The following is a 22,087-nucleotide window of genomic DNA, read 5'->3' on the forward strand; positions in this document are numbered from 1 at the left end:
TATAGGGTGTTTTGGTCGAGGTGGTGTGCAAAGTGAGAGGGTTAGGGAAAATGATTTGGTAAATAGAGAAGAGGTAGTAAAAGCTTTGCGTAAGATGAAAGCCAGCACGGCAGCAGGTTTGGATGGTATTGCAGTGGAATTTATTAAAAAAGGGGGTGACTGTATTGTTGACTGGTTGGTAAGGTTATTTAATGTATGTATGACTCATGGTGAGGTGCCTGAGGATTGGCGGAATGCATGCATAGTGCCATTGTACAAAGGCAAAGGGGATAAGAGTGAGTGCTCAAATTACAGAGGTATAAGTTTGTTGAGTATTCCTGGTAAATTATATGGGAGGATATTGATTGAGAGGGTGAAGGCATGTACAGAGCATCAGATTGGGGAAGAGCAGTGTGGTTTCAGAAGTGGTAGAGGATGTGTGGATCAAGTGTTTGCTTTGAAGAATGTATGTGAGAAATACTTAGAAAACAAATGGATTTGTATGTAGCATTTATGGATCTGGAGAAGGCATATGATAGAGTTGATAGAGATGCTCTGTGGAAGGTATTAAGAATATATGGTGTGGGAGGCAAGTTGTTAGAAGCAGTGAAAAGTTTTTATCGAGGATGTAAGGCATGTGTACGCGTAGGAAGAGAGGAAAGTGATTGGTTCTCAGTGAATGTAGGCTTGCGGCAGGGGTTGTATATGGTTGTTTAATTTGTTTATGGATGGGGTTGTTAGGGAGGTGAATGCAAGAGTTTTGGAAAGAGGGGCAAGTATGAAGTCTGTTGGGGATGAGAGAGCTTGGGAAGTGAGTCAGTTGTTGTTCGCTGATGATACAGCGCTGGTGGCTGATTCATGTGAGAAACTGCAGAAGCTGGTGACTGAGTTTGGTAAAGTGTGTGAAAGAAGAAAGTTAAGAGTAAATGTGAATAAGAGCAAGGTAATTAGGTACAGTAGGGTTGAGGGTCAAGTCAATTGGGAGGTAAGTTTGAATGGAGAAAACCTGGAGGAAGTAAAGTGTTTTAGATATGTGGGAGTGGATCTGGCAGCGGATGGAACCATGGAAGCGGAAGTGGATCATAGGGTGGGGGAGGGGGCGAAAATCCTGGGAGCCTTGAAGACTGTGTGGAAGTCGAGAACATTATCTCGGAAAGCAAAAATGGGTATGTTTGAAGGAATAGTGGTTCCAACAATGTTGTACGGTTGCGAGGCGTGGGCTATGGATAGAGTTGTGCGCCGGAGGATGGATGTGCTGGAAATGAGATGTTTGAGGACGATGTGTGGTGTGAGGTGGTTTGATCGAGTAAGTAACGTAAGGGTAAGAGAGATGTGTGGAAATAAAAAGAGCGTGGTTGAGAGAGCAGAAGAGGGTGTTTTGAAATGGTTTGGTCACATGGAGAGAATGAGTGAGGAAAGATTGACCAAGAGGATATATGTGTCGGAGGTGGAGGGAACGAGGAGAAGAGGGAGACCAAATTGGAGGTGGAAAGATGGAGTGAAAAAGATTTTGTGTGATCGGGGCCTGAACATGCAGGAGGGTGAAAGGAGGGCAAGGAATAGAGTGAATTGGATCGATGTGGTATACCGGGGTTGACGTGCTGTCAGTGGATTGAATCGGGGCATGTGAAGCGTTTGGGGTAAACCATGGAAAGCTGTGTAGGTATGTATATTTGCGTGAGTGGACGTATGTATATACATGTGTATGGGGGTGGGTTGGGCCATTTCTTTCGTCTGTTTCCTTGCGCTACCTCGCAAACACGGGAGACAGCGACAAAGCAAAAAAAAAAAAAATATATATATATATATATGAAGTCCTCTCATTGCCACACTGCGGGCTTACGTCGCTTTGAAATTAAGGTGCGTTGAATGGACTTTTAAAAAGAGATTGGTTGAGCTTGCGACGAACCAGAGACAAATACCATTATATTCTCAAAGTATTTAAAGAATGTTTTCACTTCACGATAAAGTATGATATGAGGTATTCGTGTCCTGATCATGCATATCTTGATCATGTCACAGCAATCACCATTCTACTCGTGTTAATCTCACCAGTTGGCTTGGAAGACGTTCCTTTGTGTTCGCCTGGTACTCCAGTATTATTTACCCCATCCACCGTTGAGCGTCTTGATTGGTTAATGGGAGGGGGATGACGTAGACAAGCCTAGCTCCCCACTCTCTCTCTCTCTCTCTCTCTCTCTCTCTCTCTCTCTCTCTCTCTCTCTCTCTCTCTCTCTCTCCACCACCTCAGGGTCTAATCACCACGTTGGTGATTGGTTAGAGTATGTAGAAGCACCGTCAAGATAATTCCCGGGCTGACGGAGGTAAGTGTTAGTGCCTGCCTCCCTCCCTCGCTCCCCTCAGCCTACCACATCCCGCCGCTCCAGCAGCACTCAAGCCCCCTCGCCACCATGTTTCACTATAGCTGCTGTTTTAGTGAATATTTCGTGACACATCGTCTGAATTATATCAAGATAGAGTGTGGTACGCTTCGTTGTATGTGGCTGGTAAGCTAAAGCTGTTTCAGGTCCCAATATATTCCATCCATAAGGGTCTAGATTGGGAAAATATGTGGCCAGGGGCGTAACCCCGTCTTAAGTTCAGGCCCAGGTGTGTGTGTGTGTGTGTGTGTGTGTGTGTGTGTGTGTGTGTGTGTATGTGTGTGTGTGTGTGTGTGTTACCAGACTCTGCCTGCTTCAGGTGACTCCGGGAGTGAGATCACCTTTCGCGACAGCATAGTTTTGTCAAAAAACTTCCCGCTTCAAAGGGGTCCATCCTGCCCCTGCTACTGAGTTTAGCGCAGAGTACAGTCTCGTTGAAGAACTTTCCACTTCAAAGGAATTCATCCTGTCCCTGCTGGTGAGTGCAGCGCAGGCTTGCCCCTGCAGGAGAAAGTGGTCCAAGAGCTGTTATATATATATATATATATATATATAACAGCTAGGACGCCATTTGATAAATGGCGTCCTAGCTACGTCTCTTCGTTGTATATCAACAGACTGTTATCTTTCTCTCTTGTATCTCCCCTGATGATGTGATTTTTACACGAAAGTGCACTTGGGAACTTATCGTGTTTCATTTTCCCCATGGACTCATAGGAATATTATATATATATATATATATATATATATATATATATATATATATATATATATATATATATATATATATATATATATATATATATATATATACCGCGTATGCGAGGTAGCGCAAGGAAACAGACAAAAGAAATGGCCCAACCCACCCTCATGCACATGTATATACATACGTCCACACACGCAAATATACATACCTCTTGGTCAATCTTTCCTCACTCATTCTCTCCATGTGCCCAAACCATTTCAGAACACCCTCTTCTGCTCTCTCAACCACGCTCTTTTTATTTCCACACATCTCTCTTACCCCTACGTTACTTACTCGATCAAACCACCTCACACCACACATTGTCCTCAAACATCTCATTTCCAGCACATCCATCCTCCTGCGCACAACTCTATCCATAGCCCACGCCTCGCAACCATACAACATTGTTGGAACCACTATTCCTTCAAACATACCCATTTTTGCTTTCCGAGATAATGTTCTCGACTTCCACACATTCTTCAAGGCTCCCAGGATTTTCGCCCCCTCCCCCACCCTATGATCCACTTCCGCTTCCATGGTTCCATCCGCTGCCAGATCCACTCCCAGATATCTAAAACACTTCACTTCCTCCAGTTTTTCTCCATTCAAACTTACCTCCCAATTGACTTGACCCTCAACCCTACTGTACCTAATAACCTTGCTTTTATTCACATTTACTCTTAGCTTTCTTCTTTCACACACTTTACCAAACTCAGTCACCAGCTTCTGCAGTTTCTCACATGAATCAGCCATATATATATATATATATATATATATATATATATATATATATATATATATATATATATATATATATATTTATTGCTATGTACCGGATCAGCAACGTAGATCTAGACAGGAAACTGTAGGGCTTAGTGTAAGAACATGTGGCCGGGGGCAACCTCACACACACACACACACACACACACACACACACACACACACACAGCCAGCCATCAGGCCTCAATACCCTGGCTGTGGTGATGGCCGCTGCCTCAGTGGACTACCATCATCCACCTAAGGTGCTTCCACTTGATGTGGTCACATACTTGGCGTTGATGTTACTAATAAAGACACGTGAATAAAGTATAATGTTGGTGATACAGATAAAGACACGTGAATAAAGTAACACGTTGATGTTACTAATAAAGACACGTGAATAAAGTATAACGTTGATGTTACTAATAAAGACACGTGAATAAAGTATAACGTTGATGTTACTAATAAAGACACGTGAATAAAGTATAACGTTGATGTTACTAATAAAGACACGTGAATAAAGTATAACGTTGATGTTACTAATAAAGACACGTGAATAAAGTATAACTGTTTCTGATACTGATAAAGACACGCGTGACGTCATGGTGTGTGTGTGTGTGTGTGTGTGTGTGTGTGTGTGTGTGTGTGTGTGTGGTGAGCAGTGTGGTAGTGCACGTCAAGAGATGTGGTGGACCGTGTGTGAGTAAGTTTGCCACCCGGACAGAGCAAGGAGCAGAGAGCATAGTGGCACAGCCGCACTGACTTGAGTTTTTATTTCTTTTTTGTTACCTTAATCACTCAGGACTGTATGGCTCAGGACGGTGATCACACACACACACACACACACACACACACACACACACACACAGTCACAAATGCCAGATCTGGGTACAACAGAAGTGCAGGTGGAACCTGGTGGTGTAGGAGGTTGTGAAACACTGCTTGGAGGGTGGCGTTGCACTATCAGGATGGAGGGAGGGAGGGATGGAGGGAGAGGGTGGGTGTTGGATGATGAAGTTTAATCAGAGTAAGTGTCGTGTACTGAGAACTGGGAGGGAGAGAGAGAGAGAGAGAGAGAGAGAGAGAGAGAGAGAGAGAGAGAGAGAGAGAGAGAGAGAGAGGCAGATCAGGCCGACCTCGCTGGAGTCAGAGCTTGGCCTGGGGAGAGCTCACAGGATATCACATTGTGTGAGCAAGGCTTGAAATATACGTTGTTACTCTGAAAAAAAAACGCATGTAAGTCGGAGACACAAAGTGGCCAGGTTGGTTGTGACATCAGAGTCTGACGACTTACTGGTAGATGGAAGTATATATATATATATATATATATATATATATATATATAAGAAGGGAGAGACGAACCTGGAGATGGCAGGATGGAGAGGAAACGATTTTCTGAATATTTGAATCCTGAATATGCAGGAGGGTGAAAGGCGTGCACGGGATAGAGTGAATTGGAGGGATGATGGGGTATATACGGCGCCACGTCTTGTAAATGGCCTTAACCAGGGAATATGAAGCACTCGGGGTACACCATGGAGAGGCCTGTAGGGCCAGGATGTGGATAGGGAGCTGTGCTTTTAGTGTATTGCACATGACAGAGAATGGACGTGAGCGGATGTGGCTTTTTCTTCATACGTTCCTGGCGCTTACTGGTAGATCGTGGTAAACGACGAACAAGTATGAACACACACACACACACACACACACACACACACGTGTGCACATCGTGGCAGGTGGTGAGCCAGGATGTTGGTAGTGGTGTGGCAGCCCTAGCGATGCACCAGCCGTAACTTTGGTTATTATCACTCCAGCCAGTTGGTTGTAGTTGGCTCCAGTTGGTTCGGCAGCGGTAGAATGTTTTTTTTTTTTTTTATTGTAGCGATCTGTTGACTGGAGGTCATCCGAAGTCTTGAAGTCTCGATGAAATTATCACCTTATTTGTTTACATCGCTTGTTGTCAATCCTATGGGTGACATGAGGGCTTGGTAAACCCCCTTGGCCATGGGCGGTGTCAGGGGTGTTTGGATAGCCCCTGGCTGTGTGAGGACTGGGTCGCCTCTGGTCATGGGTAAGCGTCACAGCAGAAGCGAGAGGGATGGGGCGGTCGTATATTCCAGCAACTGGTTGTTGGCCCTGGAACCATCCAGCCCTCCTCGACGGCTGGAGCCTTTCCAGTTCCAGCAACAGAGAATGGGAATGAAAATGTTCTGTTATGTTTTTTTTTTTCTAAGATAGAGAAGGAAACACGAGTCGTGAGTGAAAGGTTCTTTGATTTTCTTTCACATTAGTTGAGACTTTGCATGTGTAGTTGACTTCCCTGATATTTCTTTTATACGAGATGTATAGCGGATGCAGTCTTTCTTCTTTTGTTCCAGGGTCTTCTAACTCGCTAACGCGGGAAACGGCAATGATATATATATATATATATATATATATATATATATATATATATATATATATATATATATATATATCAAACCATTCGCCATTTCCCGCGTTAGCAAGGTAGCGCCAAGAACAGAGGACTGGGCCCCCGAGGGAACATCCTCACCTGGCCCCCTTCTCTGTTCCTTCTTTTGGAAGATTAAAGAAAAAAAAAAACGAGAGGGGAGGATTTCCAGCCCCCCCGCTCCCTCCCCTTTTAGTCGCCTTCTACGACACGCAGGGAATACTTGGGAAGTATTCTTTCTCCCCTATCCCCAGGGATAGTATATTTATATATATATATATATATATATATATATATATATATATGTATATATATATATATATATATATATATATATATCACCGCCTGAATCTGGTACCGATTTTTCGACCAGCCCCGAGAGAAAGATGAACAGTTGGGTAGGCTATGGGCCGACTGCCACGCCCAGAGTTCTTATCCTGGACGTTCCCGCGCGTGAAAAGAGCCAGTAACGCTAACAAAGCGCTGTGTCTGGGAAGGAGAAGATGTAAACATGTGGATGGGGATGGCGGGAACCCACGTGTAGGTGTGACAAAAGAATGGAAGAAATGCAGGAGCGATCTTGGCCAGGGTTGAGGTACGTGACAAAGGGCGCGGTGCTGGCTGATGACCGTGCCACCACCACTAACCCTTCCATCACTCAGGAGGTAGTACTTTCCTGGGCAGTGGATGCCTCCTCCCTGCTACTCTGGGTCAATATGTATATTGGAAGAGATCACAATTGAGCGCGTGGTCAGTACACGAAAGTGCACTTGGGAACTTACAGTGTTTCATTTCCTTGAGGTAAGGACGGAATATATGTATATATGTATATATATCGCATGTTTACCAAATGGCGTCCTAGCTACGTCTCTTCGTTGTATATCAACTGACTGTTATGTTTCTCTCTTGTGTCTCCCCTGATGATGTGATTATTACACGAAAGTGCACTTGGGAAGTTATCGTATTTCATTTCCCCATGGACTCATAGGAATATATATATATATATATATATATATATATATATATATATATATATATATATATATATATATTTTAATTTTCCAAAAGAAGGAACAGAGGGGGCCAGGTGAGGATATTCCAAAAAAGGCCCAGTCCTCTGTTCTTAACGCTACCTCGCTAACGCGGGAAGTGGCGAATTGTTTAAAAGAAAGAAAAAGATATATATATGTATATGTTATTGCATTCATTCATTCATATTTACCTACACGCGTATAAACATGTTTACATGCATACATGTATACATAAATACATGTATACATGTATACATAAAAGGTAAATAGTATATTCCTTGTTGTCAGTATTGGTAGTCACCCAAGGTAGCCGACAGGCTTGTCGTTCATGATTTTAATTGTTAGGGATGGTTGGCAACACTGCCCTCCTCTCCTCTCTCGTTAATGGATTTCTGTCTCGGATGGAGCCGTGGGGTGTGTGTGTGTATGTGTGTGTGTGTGTTTCTCAGATAATTCATTGCCGGGGGCGCTTCCCTGGCGTAGGGGAAAGAGAGTGTACAGTATTTCGTTCAGAATGGATTTGCCCCCAGTCTAGTATGCAAATTATGTAAACCTGAATGAGTCGTTTAGTGGTGTTATGTAAACTTATCAGCGACTGACACACCGTGAAGGTGCAAGAGAATGATTGTAGATGATATGTTAATATTATGATGATGATGATACCGCAGGATACACAGAATAATTATCATCACTGCTGGTCAGGGGAGATATGTATCATTGTCTTTGTGGCATCATCTGAGGATCCGTGCTCTGGAGGTTAGTGAGAAGATGCAGGTTGGAATGATCTTTGTCCAGGGTTAAGAGGATGACGGTAAAATTTCTTCATGTCAGGGGTTAAGAGCATGAGGAAGTGTGTTGATGGTATCGGCAGAGAAGGAGTGCGAGTGATTATTAGGAGTACAAGAGAAAGGTACGAAAGCTAAAGGAGAGGACAAGAATTACAGAGGGGTACTTGTTTTGAGTATACTTGTGACGTGTATGGAAGACTGGTGACTAAGAGGATGGCGGAATGCACAAAACATCTAAGATAACTCGGGGGAAGCAAAGAGGCTTTAGGAGACGTAGATGAGATGTGGGCCAGGTGCTCGCTTTGAAGCATTTGTGTGACGTATGTGGAGACAGAGAATGATTTGTACGTGGCGTTAATGGACCTGGAGAAAGCATATGATGATAGGAAGTTGCTCCGAAACATGTTGGTAAATGGAGAGATACTAGATGTAGCAAGAGGATTCTACCGGGAGAGTAAGGTATGTTTATGTGCGAGTAGGAAGGGAGGAGAGTGAGTGGTTCCTGGTGAAGATGGGTCTTCAACAAGGATGTGTGATATCACCTTGGTAAGCCTTGGCAGGGGGTTACACACAAGAGATGAATCACTTGCTGTTTGCAGATGACACGGCTCTTATGACAGACTCCTGAGAGAATCTCCAGATGCTGGCACCGAGGGTTTAGAACAGCATGTGAAAGGAGAAAGTTGAGAGTAATTGTGAACGAGAGTAAGGTATAGTGAAGTGCTGCAGGAGGATGAGACAGGATCGAGTGTGCATCTGAGTGTGGAGGACGGACCGGAGGAAGTGAAGTGCTTGAGGCAAATGAAAGAGTTGACAGAGGACAGAACCATGGGAGCTGATGGGAGTCGTGGAAGAGGAAGGGCTAAGATCGTGGCTACATTAGGGAGCAAAAATGTTTTAACGGCATAGTAGTCCCAAGGATAATCTGGGCCTTGAGCGGAATAGAAAATGAGAGGGTGGAGGAGTTATTGACAATGAAATGCCTGAGGATGATTTGTGGTTTGATGCGGGTTAATTGGGTGAGGAATGACAGTATAGGAAAGAGGTGTGGGAATAAGCGTAGTATGACACAGTCTGTAAGGATGTGATGTAGTGGTTTGGACGTATGGAGAGGGTGAACGAAGAGAGATTACGAGTATTCATACGGTAGAAATGAAGGGAGCAATGAGAACGTGAAGGATATGGAAGGATGGGGTTAAAGGAGCTGCAGGAGGGTGAGAAACCTGCATGGGATAGAATGAATTAGCTTGGTATGGTATATGAGGAGCGACGTTCTGTAGATGGGCTGAGCATGGGCCTGTGAAGTGATTGAGGTAAACCGTGAAGTAACAGGTGGTAAGCTCTGGTTTCAGTACCTTAGTAACAGGTGGTAAGCTCTGGTTTCAGTACCTTAGTAACAGGTGGTAAGCTCTGGTTTCAGTACCTTAGTAACAGGTGGTAAGCTCTGGTTTCAGTACCTTAGTAACAGGTGGTAAGCTCTGGTTTCAGTACCTTATACACGACATACAGAGAGCGGATGCGTGCAGATGAGACCGTTGTTTTTGTTTGCTCAAGATGCTTTGTAGCCAAGTCGGGAGAAGCAGGTAGGTATATCTATCTGTCTATCTTTACATCTGTAGATAGATAGATAGATATACCTGAATGGTAGATATCATTTAAAGTCCTGAGTGTTGGAAAGAGGATAATGCACAGGGCGCCATATGTTGCCTCAGAGACACATGTGTTTTCCAAACCTTTTCAACTTTTAGTGAGACATTTTTTCCCCCCACTGTAGTCCAAGCTGCACTGTAGAGATATAGGCCACTCAAAATGTATTATTTGTTATCTCTTACTATCAGTTATTCCTTATCTGCGTCCGGCATGGCCGGGGGTCTGTTTTCCCGTCCTGGGGTTGTGATACCTGGGAGAGCCTCCAGGGATTCCTCCTCCCCCATCAGGCGGCCCCTCGCCTCCCCAGTACACTCTCCTCCCTTCCTGGGGGAAGGAGGTTGGGTGAGGAGTGGTGCGAGTAGGGCAGCGAGGGGCGTCACAGCATATTGGATGGTGTGATCTGGGCCCCAGCAGCAAGCCGGGAGGTGTGAGATGGAGGAGGGAAGCATCGTCTGCCGCAGACACGATGTGGGACAGGACGCGTGGGAGATAATGTGGAACAGGACGCGTAGGAGATAATGTGGAACAGGACGCGTGGGAGATGGGAGATAATGTGAAACAGGAAATGTGGGAGATAATGTGGAACAGGACACGTGGGAGATAATGTGGAACAGGACACGTGGGAGATAATGTGGAACAGGACGCGTGGGAGATAATGTGGAACAGGACACGTGGGAGATAATGTGGAACAGGACACGTGGGAGATAATGTGGAACAGGACACGTGGGAAATAATGTGGAACAGGAGACGTGGGAGATAATGTGGAACAGGACACGTGGGAGATAATGTGCAACAGGAAATATGGGAGATAATGTGGGACAGGACACGTGGGAGATAATGTGGAACAGGACGCGTGGGAGATAATGTGGAACAGGACGCGTGGGAGATAATGTGGAACAGGACACGTGGGAGATAATGTGGAACAGGAAATGTGGGAGATAATGTGGAACAGGACACGTGGGAAATAATGTGGAACAGGAGACGTGGGAGATAATGTGGAACAGGACACGTGGGAGATAATGTGGAACAGGAAATATGGGAGATAATGTGGGACAGGACACGTGGGAGATAATGTGGAACAGGACACGTGGGAATTAATGTGGAAGAGGACACGTGGGAGATAATGTGGAACAGGACACGTGGGAGATAATGTGGAACAGGACACGTGGGAAATAATGTGGAACAGGACACGTGGGAGATAATGTGGAATAGGACACGTGGGAGATAATGTGGAACAGGATACGTGGGAGATAATGTTGAACAGGACACGTGGGAGAAGACGTGGAACAGGACATGTGGTAGAAAATGAATAGGAGGACACAGTGCGAGAAGGACGGGAACACGTGGAAAGGTAGTGATGAAGGGAGGTGGACAGAGAATTGTAGGGAAAGTAAAATCATTGCCCTTTGGACCCATGAGTGTTGGAGTGATCTCCGGAACCTTCGTACACACTGTGTGTGTGTGTGTGTGTGTGTGTGTGTGTGTGTTAGGAAGTCGTGGAAAGAAGTGGACAGTCACTCATTTACCCTATGGCGTCCTACCTACGTCTCGTCGTTGTATATCAACTGACTGTTATATTTCTCTCTTGTCTCTCCCCTGATGATGTGAGTATTACACGAAAGTGCACTTGGGAACTTGTGTTTCATTTACCCCGTGGAATCATAGGAATATACTTGATCACGTGCAAAATTTTGATCCTTTCCAATGTATATATATATGTATATATATATATATATATATATATATATATATATATATATATATATATATATATATATATATATATATATAAATTCGACGAATTTACGAGAAAATCACATAAAGCATTTCAGTGATAACCACACACACACGCACACACACACACGGCCGCTCCAACATCAAGAACATGTGGGGTAATTTCCTTGTGATTATATTAAAAAAAAAAATCATAGGTACTCGAGCACAGGCTATTAGCGTGGAGGGAAGGAGAGCACTCGTGGAGGGTAAGGAGGGAAGGCTATGGCAGTCAGGTGCGTTCGAGGGTGAATTAAGGAACAAGAAAAAAAAAAAAAAGAAATTGAACGCTTAAGTTCTGTCGGAGCGCCGCCCTGGTGGCCACGCGCGGAGGTAGATCCCGCACAGGACAAAGAGAGATGTGGTTCCCAGAGCGGGTGTCGCGGCAAACACTCACCTTATCAAAGGAGGAAAACAGACACCTGAGTAAGATAACGAACAAAGGAAGTGAGGGGGGACTGAAGGAGGGGGAGTCGTACATATCCGTCGTGCGTCGCAAAGCGTCTTATATAATAACAAGGAGACGAAGCGTCGTCCGTCGTAAAGAGTCCTATATGATGTAGAGAGACGAAGCGTCGTGCGTCGTAAAGCGTCTTATATAATATAGAGAGACGAGGCGTCGTGCGTCGTAAAGCGTCTTATATAATATAGAGAGACGAGGCGTCGTGCGTCGTAAAGCGTCTTATATAATATAGAGAGACGAGGCGTCGTGCGTCGTAAAGCGTCTTATATAATATAGAGAGACGAGGCGTCGTGCGTCGTAAGCGTCTTATATAATATAGAGAGACGAAGCGTCGTGCGTCGTAAAGCGTCTTATATAACATAGGGAGACAAAGCGTCGTGCGTCGTAAAGCGTCTTATATAATATAGAGAGACGAAGCGTCGTGCGTCGTAAAGCGTCTTATATAACATAGGGAGACAAAGCGTCGTGCGTCGTAAAGCGTCTTATATAATATAGAGAGACGAAGCGTCGTGCGTCGTAAAGCGTCTTATGTAACATAGGGAGACAAAGCGTCGTCTGCAGGAAGGCGCGGGAAATTGCAACCTCGCGATCAAAAACGCTCAGACGAACCGATCAGTACGGTCAAGCAGGAGATTGAAGGAAGGGGGATTAAGACATATTAATCACGGGTCGAAAACGAAGATTAATTTGTTTAGAAAGTGAGGAACAGCCAATGTTTGGAAGGGGACTCGTCTGACGTATGTACATGTCTTCTGTGTCGGTTTAACTCGAGGCATATATGTATGGTATGCCCGGGGGATGTGCATCCAGTAGCCACCTGCGCGGCTGGTGACACACAACCCAGAGGACTTTAGAGTGAAGATGGGGAAAACGACAGACAGAGACAGGCCAGGGTCTGGCTATCACCATAGCGGAGGTAGACAGGAGGAGCAGTGTGGCAACGAGAGTGCCTGGCCTGTGCATGTTAGCAGCCAGTACTAGCGTGAGGGAGGCACACTGGGCTGTGGGGTTAGGTCGAGAACTTCTGTTGCTTGGCTACGGCAGCGAGATCATCGCTTGTCTGTCATATATAGGACGCACTACACTCAGTGCAAGGTGGAGATGTAGCCATGTGAAATGTCTGGTGAAGTCATTATTGATACATTTTTTAACCGTACATGAATTGCTGAAGACGAAGGACTACATCTACATACCAGAGTTTGAGTAGATGGAGCACTACAGGAGAATTGTCTGTAAAGAATGAAAATGAACGATTCTACGTGACGAGTGACAGAGGGGAAGAGTTTTAGAACAGTAAGTGAAAATTCCCCTGAGTGAGGGGGGCCCCCTTACAGCTGGTAGGTGTGGCTTCATCATGTAGGCAGTGGATTGGTCCAGCATGGAAGATGCTTCGCCCGCAATGGGGGCTGAGGAGGCTCGATCCAACATCTCCGAAGCTTATGCCGCTCTCTGCTGTGGGTATACCCAAGCCACGGGTCCACAGAGAGAAGTGGCTCTGGGTAAACACTCCGCGTCGTAAATTATAATCCCAGACCCCCGGCTGCCGGGATGATATCGGGATGGTATTAAGTGGACCTGTTAAGCACCGCAGGTCCTCTCGCATCGTCCCTCAGACACCACTCTTTTTTGGGGGGGCCAGGCTGCTGCAGCGGAAGACGAGATAATTGGAATTGTCATGTTGAGAGGCGGTGCCCGAGACCAGACCAGCGCAGCCGCAGTTCAGCAGGGAGAGTTGCTTGTTCTTGTTGGGTTTCATCCACACGAAGTCTCCAGGTCGCAGATAGCTTGTCATAGCACACACACACACACACACACACACACACACACACACACACACACACACACACACACCGAGTCTGTCACTGTCAAGAGATTAGCGAGGTCGCTAGGAAGGTAGAGTGATCTCGGTCGAGGTCAGACGCCTAATATGCAAGGCAAAGGGCGTCTTTGGCATCTGTGGTGTTGCACAGTCGTGTCTTCCATCCTTTTTAAGACTTGGCTGTTTACACAAGACGACGCCGGGAGCCCAGGGCTGCCGCCATTAAGCCAACGAGCAGAATGGTGTACTCGGGTAGATCGCTGGAACTTCAGGCGATATTGTGGATAAGTCGAGGCCAATCTCAGGGTTGGTGGTCATAACCTTAAGATTTAAAAGAGTCAAGGGAGACACCCAGCGATGCCCCAGGGCTTGACAAGAGCAAGAGCAGGAGGCAAGGACGCTCTGCTGTGCCTGCCGAGGTGCCATCGTCTGGAAACCAGATGCCTCCACCTCACTAGACAAGCTGTCTAGTGTGGAATGGGCGATTAAACCAAACAGAGGAGGAGCAAGGGAGCCACACTGCTGCTGGTCCTCTACACTTAACTCGATCTGATCCTGTCTACAAAGCAGAGTTGACGATGATCCGTAGCGCTTATGTACGGCAGGAAGGAGGGCGGGGAAGTGCTGGTGAGGGGTTAGGACAGCTTGGTTGGCGAGATGGGCGTAACTGCCCTGTAAGGTTGTTTGGCTTCTGGACAAAATGACTGGGTCTTGCCTCTCTTGTTGGAAAAGGTCTTGAAACCAGGACTTCATTTTGGATATACCGCGGGCCGGGTTACCATGGTTGTACCATGTGCGGGATTATCTTGGCTGTACTTCCCGCTTTCAGCTGCACACCAATTCAAGTGCAGCTACCACGGTACCCCGGAAGTCTTACAAGGCGTACGGGAATACACCGGGAAAGACACCGTGCACGTAACATCTGCCACCTTAAGTTGGCGTGGTGCATGGTGTCAAGAAAGCGCGAGTGCTCTCAGAGGGTTAAGGGCTGACATAACGGGACCTTGAGGTGTGCACGGTCAAAGCCCTAACCTGGACTCACTCCCTTTACAGGATGTGGTCCAAGAGCACAGGTTGATAATCGGAGCCTGCCTTGTACATCTGGTGTCGGCCACCGGGCAGGCTGAAGGTCATCTCCCCTTTGTTGGCTTGGGGTGTGCGGGATTAGGCTGTTCTCCCGTGGCTCCAAATGGCAGGTGCCAGTTCCTGAGTTCGGGTTGTCGGGCGGGTGGTGGACGCCTTAGCAGGGTTGCCCATTGCTCCCCGTGCGACGGGCCCCACTGGAAGGTGAGCGGTGCTGGAAGGTCGCTGTGTTCAAGTCGGCAATCTAATTATATCCGAACCATCATCTAACTGCCATCTCCTAACTTATTTCTAACTATGCTGTCAGCACTCTGATCTTCAATCTTCCTCTTAGAGTGTCCATAAACTTTTTCCATAAGGAGCTTCTTTCACTATCAACATGTAGATAGGTCGGTTTACCGACGAACACACATCCCTGCAGAGCACCTGTAGATAGACCTTCCCTCACTTCACACTACTAACTGGCCAAGAAAAAAGAAAAAAAAATAAGGTTATAGGAGTGGTGTTGCCTCCTGCTTCACTGCTCGCTGTGATGCTGAAACCACACACACACACACACACACACACACACACACACACACACACACACACACACACACACACACACACACACACACACACACACTAAAGAAACCACCACATACCTAGGGAAGAAATGACCCGATCTCCCTCTGGATTAACCCCCCTGTCCATGAAAACTTTCATTGACTTGGTACAGTTTTGTGTCTCCAATCATGTTTTCCAAGTCGATGAAAGTCATTTTTATAGATAGACATTTGGTTTCGTCGTAGGAGATGCCCTATGTCCAATCCTCATTAACTTATTCATGGAATACTGTAAGATGGAGGTTCTAACTTCATTTAGTATTCATCCACACATCTGGCCTAGATACGTTGATGATGTGTGGTCCTTGTGGCCATCAACTCAAGATTGGGATGTTTTGTGTAATGCATCACACAGCATCCACACCCACCATCATGTTCAAGATGGAATGAGGAAAACGAAGACACATTGTCGTTTCTTGATGTGTTGATAACTGTGGAATCTGATCACTTGTCCTTCAAGATCTACAGGAAACCTACCTACCACGAGAGCTACAGTCATTACTTTTCAGTACATGATCCTTCTGTCAAAATGTCTGTAGTTTCATCTACGTTTTTAAGAGCGTTACGGATATGTGATCCCATAAGCCTGGTAGATGAATGTAGTCATATAAGACGTATCTTTAGGCAGTTATGTTATCGTAAGTTGTTTGCGAACAAGGCTTTACTAGAAAGTTAGGAAGACATTTTATGCATCTAGTTACAAAAAAGTGGAAAAGGATGATAGGCTAAATGTTTTTTTTTTTGGTGTTGCCCTGTTCTCCTAACTTAGCTAATGTAAGACAGGTAATAAACAGTGTGTTTAATGTTGCCTTCCAATACAATAACACTGTCGGCGAGACCTTGATTAAAAAGTTGGCCAAATTATCAGAAAATTGGTAGTGTTTACACCGTTAAATATGAGGCATGTAATGATATGTACATTGGCCAAACAGGTATATCAGTAACTGTTGAGGACAAGTGCATATTTGACACTCATTAACTTTTTGAAATTTATCGCATCACACATTTTCCTTCATCTCATAAAGTGTGAATTAATGTCCTGTATTCATTTTCACGTTATTCTTGAAATACACGAAGCATTTTGGGCACATGAACACTGCCCATCTTCACTCAAATTGATTACAATTGTTGCAACACAATATAAAGAACAAAACAGTGATGCATCAAATCTTGAAACGTTACAAATGAGAGCGGTAACGTAGATGATATGTTGATTGGTGGACCGTGTTCCTTTGGAGTTCATTTACGGTAATGTGGGTGGTAGGGGGTCACACCTCGTCGGGTCAACGGTTGGGCGTTTCGTCTGTGGTCTCTGCACCTGGGAAGGTTTGGTGGAGGTAGAGAGTGCGTGCTGAATTATGGTAGAGTGGCATCTTAATCTGTCTTAGCCCTATGGCTGCTCACACATACACACCAAATCTATGCCAGGTGTGTGTGTGTGTGTGTGTGTGTGTGTGTGTGTGTGTGTGTGTGTGTGTGTGTGTGCGTGTGGGAATGAGGTAGCGTTTTCTGTTAAATTATATACGTAAGATTACCTCCATCGGAGCAGTGGTGTGTCATGTTTCAGCATTGTTAAAATGAAGTGCTATCTTCTTTCATGTTAAATGGGCAACATGAATGTTACTGCATCTTTTTTTGTCTCCCTTTTGCACTTGTTTTAGCCGAGAACGATATGATAACAAACAACGAGCTTGCGTGTTGGGAATTTCTTTTTGATCCATGAAAGTTACCCCTCCCCTCCACCAGGCACCGATTTCCCGTTTTCTTTCATGTGCGGGGTATCAAGTTTTTTCAAGTGGAGTTTTAGTGCATTGTTCTCTGGTGTTCCAGCAAGTCCTGCATCAAGTTAGATTTGCTTTCCAGCCGCGGAAAATTCACTGCGTTGGCTGTGGAGGGAAGGGCATGGTAGATGGTCACGCGACCTTCACTTACAGATAATATTGATGATAATAATGATAATTATAATGATAATGATGATAATCATATTGATAATGGTAATAATAATAATGATAATGATAATAGTAATGACATTAATGATAATGATGATAATAATGATAATGAAAATAGCAATGACGATAATGATAATGATAATAATAATGATAATAATAATAATAATAATAATAATAATAATAATAATAATAATGATGATGATAATGGAAATGTTACTATTATTATTGTTGTTATTATTATTATTATTATTATTATTATTATTATTATTATTATTATTATTATTATTATTATTGTTATTATTATTATTATTATTATTATTATTATTATTATTATACAACCTCTGAACTCTTTTTATGGTCTTCCTGTAGCATGAAGGCTGTGCTGCAATCAGGACTCCAATGGAGCCTGAGGTTCCTCAGCGAGACTGTGCTCTTATTGGCCAGCTGACGGCGATGCAGCCTCGCCAAAGGTGACCCCCCCCCCCCCCTCTCGCTCGTGTTGTAACCATATTGGTAGCGCTGGGAAGAGAGGAACAACGGCCCCACTTGATCACCTCCAGAACCTAGCTGTCATGTGTGATGAACCGAAACCACAGCTCCCTTTCCACATCCAGGCTCTACAGACCTTTATGTGGTTTCCCTTGACCACTTCTCACCTTGGTTCAGTCCATTGACAGAACGTCGACCCCAGTATACTACATTGTTCCATTTCATGCAATCCCGTGCACGCCTTTCACCCTCCTGCATGTTAAGCACCCGATCGCTCAAAATCTTTTCCACTTCATCCTTCCACCTCCAATTTGATCTGTCCCTTTTCCCTGTTCCCTCAATTTCTGACATATATCCTGAGTCAGCCTTTCTTTACTCATTCTTTCCATGTGTCTTTGTCAACCTTTCCACGCTCATTCTTTCCATATGTCCAGACCAATTCAGCACACCTTCTTCTGCTCTCTCAACCACACTCTTTTTATTACCACGCATCTCTCTTACCCTTTCATTACTTATTCGATCAAGCCACCTCACACCACATATTGTCCTCAGACTCTTCATTTCCATTTTTCCACACATTCATCAATGCTCCCAGAACCTTCGTCCCCTCCGCCTCCCTATGATTCGCTGCCATGTCCACTTCCACGTATGTGAAATACGCCACGTCCTCCGCACTTTCTCCGTTCAATCTCACACGGCAACTAACCTGTCCCTCCTCCCAGCTAAACCAGCGAGATCCGTGAATCAGTCATGAGTTACGGAGGAGATGCTGTTTTAAGCTCATGATAGCGTGGGTGTTAGGCTGCCCGGCTGCCACGCCGATGGTCCAGGGTTCGATTCTTGGGTATAGTGGTAAATAGTTTACACACACACACACACACACATATGTAAGTAACGTATAGATTGTCGGTCTGGAAATCCGTTCGGCGCGTCTTGTAAACACAAGCGAACAGCAGACGACTTGAAGGCGCTGTTCAGTCGACCCGAGGTGACCCGGATCAACCCGGCAGGTGGACGAGGCATTACACAACCTGAAGTCAGTCCTGAAGGTGGTGGAGAGAGATCTCACGGAGATGATAGACGGGACGGGGTCAGGGGATGACGAAGTGACCATCAGAGGTCATTCAATTGGCTGGTTCAGACGTGGTTTAATGGCTTAGACGTGTACCCAACACTACGTGGATGTCCGGTCCATAAGGAAGTTATTATCTGTCCAGTCCATAAGGAAGTAATTATCTGTGCAGTCCATTAGGAAGTTATTATCTGTCCAGTCCATAAGGAAGTTATTATCTGTCCTGTCCATAAGGAAGTAATTATCTGTCCAGTCCATAGGGAAATAATTATCTGTCCAGTCCATAAGGAAGTAATTATCTGTCCAGTCCATAAGGAAGTTATTATCTGCCCAGTCCATAAGGAGGTAATTATCTGTGCAGTCCATAAGGAAGTAATTATCTGTCCAGTCCATAAGGAAGTAATTATCTGTCCAGTCCATAAGGAAGTTATTATCTGCCTAGTCCATAAGCAAATTATTATCTGTCCAGTCCATAAGGAAGTTATTATCTGTCCAGTTCATAAGTAAGTAATTATCTGTGCAGTCCATTAGGAAGTTATTATCTGTCCAGTCCATAAGGAAGTTATTATCTGTCCAGTCCATAAGGAAGTAATTATCTGTCCAGTCCATAAGTAAGTAATTATCTGTCCAGTCCATAAGGAAGTTATTATCTGCCCAGTCCATAAGCAAATTATTATCTGTCCAGTCGATAAGGAAGTTATTATCTGTCCTGTCCATAAGGAAGTTATTATCGGTCCCGTCCATTTGAAAGAAAAGTGCAACTGCGGAAATGACAGAGGAACTGCGTTGTTATTCTACATAGATAAAATAGCTGAACTCACGATAGAACACCAATTAAGAACACACACACAGAGGATGGGCAATTGCCAACGTGGTGTTCCACCCCCTTTGTTACGTGTTGAGACCATATTAGGAAACATATTAGGAAGGAAGGGAGGGCTGTAGGGCGTGTGTGGCTTTCCATAAACCTACAAAAAAAGGGACCTTCGACAGAATGGGTACAAATAGCCACACGCATAACATTGACGGGATAATTGGTTTACGTGTGTTTTTATGTAACTAACTTGTCTATTTGAGTGCAGTGCACATTTATCACTTTCACTTTTATTACACCTGTATATTGCATTTGATTAGGTTCCCTAATGAGCTTTGTACAATTAGTGCAGTTCAGTGGTTGACAGTGGTGCGCGTAATTGAGTATATGCGAAAATCTACTGGAAAATGATGCACGATAAGTTCCCAAGTGCCATTTCGTGTGATGATCACATCGTCAGGGGAGACACAAGGATGAGATAGAAGACGTAGAAGACGGTTGATATACAGGGAAGAGACGTAGCGAAGACGCCACTGGTAAACAAGCGTTACCGGATGGTGGTGTTCGGGTTGGTGGTGTTCGGGTTGATGGTGTTCGGGTTGGTGGTGTTCGGGTTGGTGGTGTTCGGGTTGGTGGTGTTCGGGTTGGTGGTGTTCGGGATGGTGGTGTTCGGGTTGATGGTGTTCGGGTTGGTGGTGTTCGGGTTGGTGGTGTTCGGGTTGGTGGTGTTCGGGTTGGTGGTGTTCGGGATGGTGGTGTTCGGGTTGATGGTGTTCGGGTTGGTGGTGTTCGGGTTGGTGGTGTTCGGGTTGGTGGTGTTCGGGTTGATGGTGTTCGGGTTGGTGGTGTTCGGGTTGATGGTGTTCGGGTTGGTGGTGTTCGGGTTGGTGGTGTTCGGGTTGGTGGTGTTCGGGTCTGACATCAGGCTTGTCATACAATTTTTTTCGGTCATGTGGAAACGGAAAATTACGTAAGAGTCAGACTTGCCCGTATGATTATATATCATCAGGTCTGAGTACAGGTATATGTTTATGTAACCAGAGTATGTTGGAGCAGCCACCACTGGGCGGGGCCGGCGGATGAATTAAGAAACGGGAGAAGGGATTAGGGCTCAGGTCACCCTCGACGACCTCTCTCTCTCTCTCTCTCTCTCTCTCTCTCTCTCTCTCTCTCTCTCTCTCTCTCTCTCTCTGAGGTTAACCTATGTTCTACGCAACACATCTACAATTTTCTTAAGTCATAAAGTTATTTAGATAAACCAGACATATTTATTCATATTAACGTCTTGGTTTGATAAGGGAAGATTCAACAATATATATATATATATATATATATATATATATATATATATATATATATATATATATATATATATATATATGTTTTGAAGTGGTTTGGGCACATGGAGAGAATGAGTGAGGAAAGATTGACCAAGAGGATATATGTGTCGGAGGTGGAGGGAACGAGGAGAAGAGGGAGACCAAATTGGAGGTGGAAAGATGGAGTGAAAAAGATTTTGTGTGATCGGGGCCTGAACATGCAGGAGGGTGAAAGGAGGGCAAGGAATAGAGTGAATTGGAGCGATGTGGTATACCGGGGTTGACGTGCTGTCAGTGGATTGAATCAAGGCATGTGAAGCGGCTGGGGTAAACCATGGAAAGCTGTGTAGGTGTGTATATTTGCGTGTGTGGACGTATGTATATACATGTGTATGGGGGTGGGTTGGGCCATTTCTTTCGTCTGTTTCCTTGCGCTACCTCGCAAACGCGGGAGACAGCGACAAAGTATAATAAAATAATATAAAAAAAAAAAAAAAAAAATATATATATATATATATATATATATATATATATATATATATATATATATATATATTTGGTTCATTACTGAGTTATTATACGTGATAACCTTACCACTGCTCCAGCCACTTTGATGACCGCAACCTGTAAGGTGGAGAGATATTGCATTTAGAGTCTTGCCCAGACCTAACACTGTTCTCATGTTGTCTAATTATGAACCATACCAGTTTGACCAGTGTAAATCGGATCACATTGCTTATAGGGGTGTTATACATTGCTTAGAAGGGTTGTTTGTACACCATTGTTTAAAAAAAGTATGACTGTTTGTACACAACACCATTGTTAAAAAACAAAGGTAGGATTAGTTTTATATTGGTCAAACAGCATCAGTATAGTGTTACGTTTGGTCAAGACTCTAATGCAATATTTGTGTCCA

General features: G+C 44.6%; 1 protein-coding gene across 1 annotated transcript in view; it reads left to right on the forward strand.

Moving 5' to 3' along the window:
* Positions 1-22,087, forward strand: part of LOC139752216 (uncharacterized) — a 173,999-nt gene that overhangs the window by 80,096 nt on the left and 71,816 nt on the right. The window lies entirely within an intron of this gene.

Source organism: Panulirus ornatus, chromosome 2, assembly GCF_036320965.1.
Source record: "Panulirus ornatus isolate Po-2019 chromosome 2, ASM3632096v1, whole genome shotgun sequence".
Taxonomy (NCBI): Eukaryota; Metazoa; Arthropoda; class Malacostraca; order Decapoda; family Palinuridae; genus Panulirus; species Panulirus ornatus.